Genomic DNA, 6,678 nt, shown 5'->3' with positions numbered 1-6,678 from the left:
CCCCTACCGCAATATTATCAACCCCAACTCTTTAAAAGCCAAGGGTCAGGCCTCCCCAAACATCAAGACTGACTTAAGTATTTTAAAACAAATTTTGGATTTGTGTATTGGCATCCAGCTCTTTAAAGCATTCACATTTTCAATATTTTCTTTAGAAACTTTTTTTTTTAATGAAGGCTGAGATGCCAACATAGTCACGTGACTCCATGAACTGGGGATTTTAGAAAAGCACTGAATATTACAAGGATCACAAAAAAAATCTCAAGCAGGCAAAACAACATCTGCTGTGTTCCTCCAAGAGGCAGGCACCCCTTGAGAACAGCTCACCTTAGCAGCCTAGAAGAGTCAGCTTCCAACTCAAAGTGCCATTCCTATGACCACAGAAACTTTTAACATCAAGGTGTTCTAACAAGAGACAGGGCAAAACAGCCTGAGGTTTGAACAGCAGCAAGAAAAGGAGATTATTAACCAACCCGTATGTTTCTGCTTCAAGTGCAGCCTTTTCCCTCCACTTCCATAGTCCCAGTATATTGCTAGGTGCACACAGCTTCATAGGATTGGCCACTTCACATTAGCTAGACAGTTGTGATGGGCATGCTGGCCTAGCACAACCTCCTATTCTGCACAGTGACAGGAAGATGCTGATACCAAAACAGAAGCCAGCCCTGGAGAATCCTTGACAGGGTCCAAAAATGGGCCATTACAGTTACAGATAAACAAAAATTGAAACCAGGGCTGCCAACACTCACAAGTCTATGCTATTTTGGCTGGGGCTGAAGCCATGCCAGAAGGTTCAGCTCTCTAGTAAATTTCAGTTCTGCCAGAGGGCTGAACCCCCCACTCCCCTAATTATCTGCCTTCCCCACTGGCCCACCTTCTAGGGAAGAGCAGTTGTTGCAGAAGGCACATAGAGCTCTTCCCCTCTCCCCTTCAGAAGTAGAGAGGACTTTTTGGGTAGGGGATGGACCAGCTGACATTATTATTTGTATTACTCTAGCACAGAGGTTCTCAAACTTCATTGCACTGTGACCCACTTCTGACAACAAAAATTACTATACAACCCCAGGAGGAGGACTGAGACCTGAGCCTACTGCCCCAGGCAGGGGACCCAAAGCCTGGGCCCCACCGCCCCTAGTCGGGGTGGTGTGTGTGTGGGGGGGGGGGGGGGGGGGGGGGGCGCCACAACCCAAGGGCTTCAGCCCCAGGCAGGGGCCTGTAACCTGAGCCCCCCCACTCAGGGCTGAAGCTCTTGGGCTTCGACCCCAGCCCCAAGTGGTGGGGCTCAGGCTTTGGCCCCAGCAAGTCTAATGCCAGCCCTGGCAATCCCATTAAAAACAGGGTCACGACCCACTTTGGGGTCCCGACTCATAGTTTGAGAACCGTTGCTCGAGCATCTAGAAGCAGGGAAGGAGAACAGAAAGAGCCTGGTAACTGAGGACCTTGCTTACTCCTCTCCTGTGAAAAATGGGTTGGCCCCTCTGTATTCCTCCCTACAATCAACATCCTCAGGGCTGGGAAGAGGAGAAGTGAATGAAGAACACCTGGAGCTGAAACAAAGATGGGGCTAGACGAACAGGCAGACATGGGGACCACAATTAGAATTTTGGGGGGAGATGCTAGAAACTCTGTACTATCAGATAGACACAGCTCCTGCAGCAGGACCCAAAATTACCCTTCTCAAATTTGGGAGAGTTGGAAACACTAATCATCTCTCTCTCTCTCTCTCACACACACACACACACACACACACACACACACACACACACACACATTAAAAAAAAAAAAGAATTCTTTTATATCCGATTTTAAAATCTATTGGCGTTTTAAAACCTCCTTTATAGGGGAAGTTTTATTCTCTGGAGCTCATCCAAAGAAACAAGTTAGAAGTTAGTTCAATTATATGCAGTACTAAAATTGCAGCATAGTTCCTGTCCCAGTCATTCAGCATTTGTACGGAGTAAAGATGTTACTACCTAGACCAAAAATTGTTATAATAAAATACTGCTGACAGCTTTGTTTCAGTTCCTTTTCTAACCTGGTGGTATCCAAAGAAAACAGGAGCAGTCTCTGTATAACGGGCTTGCTAAATTTACTTTCTAGTAAATCAAGCCATCACAAAGGGAAAAACATCCAGTAAAAATTTAATAGAAACTCTTCACTGCTGTCTTTCTGTTCCAGGCTATTCCACTAATTTTTTTTGTGGCCTTGGACAAGTCACTTAAATTCTCTACGTCATTTTCTCCATTTGTTTAAATGAGGCTACTAATACTTGCCTACCTTACAGTGATGAAGCTTAATTTATTAATGTTTGTAAAACAGCTTTCATTTATGGAATCCTTTTTCATCCCAAAATCTCATAAATATTGATGTAGTAGTAGTATTTATAGCTACACAAATTATTATATTTAGCATGTGATAGTGTTTAATTGCCAGTTACTTCTCAATTTCAGCTGTAACCACATTGAGCGGACTAAACCCCATCTTCTTCAAATGGTGTAAGGCAATTTTATGAGCTTCTCAATCCAACCTAAACTATCTGTACAGGAATGAAACAAAGATTCTGAATGGACATATGTAAATTCTTAAACCATTAGGAGCTGAAGCATGACACATAGGTAACTTTCCTTAGAAATTTAGAAAAATTTTTTTTCCATGTATAGGCAGCTTCAAAATGGCATTCACTTCCAGGCCTAATCATTTCTGTTAGTATTGCTGTACGCTGTTAAACAGCTGTTGTTTTCCATCCTATAGATGGTTGTATTTCAGTGGTTGGTGAAGTGATACCAAAACACATACAGCTAGTGTTGTATTTTGGGATGCTTTCATATTAAAGGTGTTACGAGATTCTATATTTGAAATAAGGTTTTGGATTTCACATCAAATTCCCATGTTACACAAAACTGACAATTCTGTATGTATGAATAGTAAGCTTTGAATTCCTCCTGGACTATTACAAGTTGACAGTTGTACCTTAGGTACCTAGAAACATGTCTAATTTGCAATAAAAGCTCAGATTTTACCTCTGACCTCGATATCACAATCTGGCCATTCCTTGTAAGTGTGTTTCTTGGACAATGTTTTTTAAAATAAGTGCCTGATTTAAATCTTCCATATTAGACCATCTGGATAATGTTAAGGGTCTACAAACTTAAACCCCCTTTCCCATCCCAGACTTTTTAGATTTTGCACCATTTGCCAATATAGGATATAAACACATGGGGAAATTGCCAGATGTTGCAACCCAGTTCTCAGGAGCAGGGTTTAGAGAGTGAAAGAAGGTACTAAAGTTGGAGTGAGTCCTGCAGAAAGGTTCCAGTGTAGGAACTACAAAATTATTGTCCCTTCTTCTGCTTCCTTCAAATCCCTCTTGTAGGAATCCTCCCTCACACATCTGCCTACTCTAGAACTACCCTTCACTTCTCCCTGTGCTAGATCCATTGCAGCCAATTGGAGGAGCCTACGCTTTTCCACATTGTGGGATTGGGCCCATATATTAACATTTTCTAGGATTTGAAAGGTACCGAGAAGAGTCTTCTGTGATGGATCATAAGTACTTGAATAACCACCTCCAATTCTGTATTTTCTACACGCTGCAGAGATAGGCATAAGCAAAGCTCTGTCCTTAGCTCATGTAGCTTGTGACATGACACTCTGCTATAGTTGCTATTACGAATCCTGTGGCAATGATGGATTTTCTGATATTTTGAGACATCCTTAAAAATAAGCAGAAAATGACACTGGGATTCCAAATGGAAGTTCTATCTACAGAACTTAATTAATTGCCAGATACAAATAGACAAACAATCAAGTAATCCAATTATTATTCTACTAAGCCTTGTAATGTATCAATGAGATGAGCTTGTGTGTTTTTAATCTCTTGATGCTGACAGAAGTATTGCATTATACTTTTATTAGTCAGAACCATTTTTATAATTTCCCCATTTCTGGATATTTCTTGTGCTATACCACTGTCCAACAGAACTCGGTGTAATTATGAATGCACCTCCCTTTTGCTGCAAGATACAAGGCTGGCATATTCAGGAAATCAGAGGAATCAAATTTAATCACTGAAAATAGGGTCAACCTAAAATACAACAGAATCCTTACTAGTGCATGCTTTCCCATAGGAAGAGGCAAGGGCTTTTAAAAGGCAGGGTTCCCATGCAGTTCCTGGAAAATTGTTCTTGATAGGAAACATCAATAATGACTGAGAATATCAATCTGTCCTCTCCTGCAGTTTTCTGTGAAAGATGCATTATTTCCAGTAAACCAAAGCTACAAAGGACTTTCTATGTTCTCTATTAGATAGATAGCCTTCTGACTTTGAAACTGAGATTTAATTATGAACACATTCATTTGGAAAGATGCACTTATAACTAAAGTAAACCACTCCTGAATGACTAGCTCGGGTGAAAGTAATTAAACTTGTTACCTACTAACTCAAAACAGAGATAAGACGGGTCACACAGTATTACTTTGGATCAGACACACTATGCACAGCTAAAAAAGGAATTATCATGGACAATGCCAAGCCTGTTGTCAGTCCTCAACATTAAACAAATAATACCATCACAATATCGAATATGTTTACTTATGTACATGAAAGCTTAAGTCACCTGGCAACATCTAAAATCAGAACTTTTTACCAGCTGCTTCTTTATAAGGTGACCAGATGTCCTGATTTTATAGGGACAGTCCCAATTTTGGGGTCTTTTTCTTATATAGGCTCCTATTACCCCCCACCCCCTGTCCTGATTTTTCACACTTGCTGTCTGGTCACCCTATGAAGGCTCAGCTGAGGAACATTCATTTGGAACCTAGTATATTATTGTCTCACCTTGACCTCTTCTGTGAAATCCAAGAATTAGCCTGAAGGCCTGCTTATTTGCAATTGTATGCAATGCCCTCTACTGGCACATACAGGAAAAGAAAACATGCCTCCACAAGCAGCACAAAGAATCATTAACCCTTTTCTATCACAAAAGAAGACAATATCACTTAAAAATACATGTAATTGGATGCCACTGGCAAGAATGCTTCTCCATTGAACAGAGTTTTTCAAAACTTAGCACCTTACTTTACATTAGGTCTGAACTTTAAGAGTAGAATTCTATAAGGAGATACTGTAGCAAACCAATTAAAATACAGCTCGTATTGGTGCACAGCAGGCAATACAACAAACAAAAGATCCACATTTAACTTAGTCCCCTCATTTATTCAAAGCAGCTTTCTAGACACAGAATAAAGAGCCATTAATTTTCAATATTGAAGTGTGCACGTATTTTAAGAGTGTGTGTAGGTGTTATGTTCATTATCTCCTGAAAAGGCCTTTTCTGAGGGGGGCTTATCTGTATGGTTTTCCTGGGTCTTCCTCCATAGCCCTCTTGCTTCATGTGCTTAGGTGTTTTGAGCACCCATTTCAGGTTGCAGACAGGGCCACTGACCTGGCTTAGGTCCAGGAGATCAAGACCTCTCAGTTTAAAACAAGTAGAGCTGAAAATACTGCTCTGATCCAGAAAGTTGATTAGTGTATTGAAAGAACTGCATGGGGGCCTCCTTAATCTTTTCTAGAAATCCTGTTTACCAATGTGGAATCTTCTAGATCTATTTTTACAAGTCATCAGTTTCCCTTACAGAGGTTCCCTATTTGAAGTTAATTTCCACTGGCTTCCTCCAGTTCTTTATAGTGCCAGTTCTATGTTCAATCTCCAAAGCCTCTATGTGATAGCATATTTGACTAAGATCACCTCATTCCAATTAAAAGAACAGGAGTACTTGTGGCACCTTAGAGACTAACAAATTTATTAGAGCACGGCTCTAACACGGCTGCTACTCTGAAACCTCTCATTCCAATTGTCACTTTGATTCTGCCCCTTCCCTTCCTTCCACGTTAACTAGGGTATTATTTTAACACCTGATAGCTAATGAACTGATAGAATTGGTTACCCTATGCCTATTCAAAAGCATGGATTACAAAGCTTTCGGATGTCAAAGCATTGGTTTCTATGGCAGCTGTTAGCTGTTAAATCAGAAGTAAATGATTTTACAAACTGCCAATTAATAAAGGAATGCTTTGTTATGCAATATTTGTTTCTTGCTCTGGTGGTCTACCATTGTTTTCCTGGCACTAATCTAGCAAGTCCAGGTCCTTGGACCAAGGTAGGCTGACCAGACAGCAAGTGTGAAAAATCGGGATGGGGGTGCGGGTAATAGGAGCCTAAATAAGCAAAATATCGGGACTGTCCCTGTAAAATCGGGACATCTGGTCACCCTAGACCAGGATAATTTTCAATCCTTTTAGGGTATGTCTACACTGCCCTTGTTACAGTGCGGCCGTGGAAGCACTGTGACATGGGAGGTGTAGTCACGCTTTATCGCCAGGGGAAGAGCTCTCCTGGATAAAAAGTAACTACCCTGAATGAGGGGTGGTAGCTTTATCGCCAGGAGCCCCATAAAGAGCTGTCTATACTGGTGCTTTTCAGTGCTAAAATTTTTGTTGCTCAAGGGGGTGTTTTTTCACACCCCTGAACGACTAAGATTTTAGTGCTGAAAGTGGCAGTGTAGACCTTAGTTGAGGTTTTTTTCCCCTTTTCCCCTTATGCCATTGCAAAACAATATTTTTTTTCACTTTCTAAGCATATAAGTGAAGATAAAAAACAACATAATTGGGCCAAAGTA

Source organism: Malaclemys terrapin, chromosome 16, assembly GCF_027887155.1.
Source record: "Malaclemys terrapin pileata isolate rMalTer1 chromosome 16, rMalTer1.hap1, whole genome shotgun sequence".
In the NCBI taxonomy this organism is placed as follows: domain Eukaryota; kingdom Metazoa; phylum Chordata; order Testudines; family Emydidae; genus Malaclemys; species Malaclemys terrapin.
Note: the sequence above shows the minus strand (reverse complement) of the source record.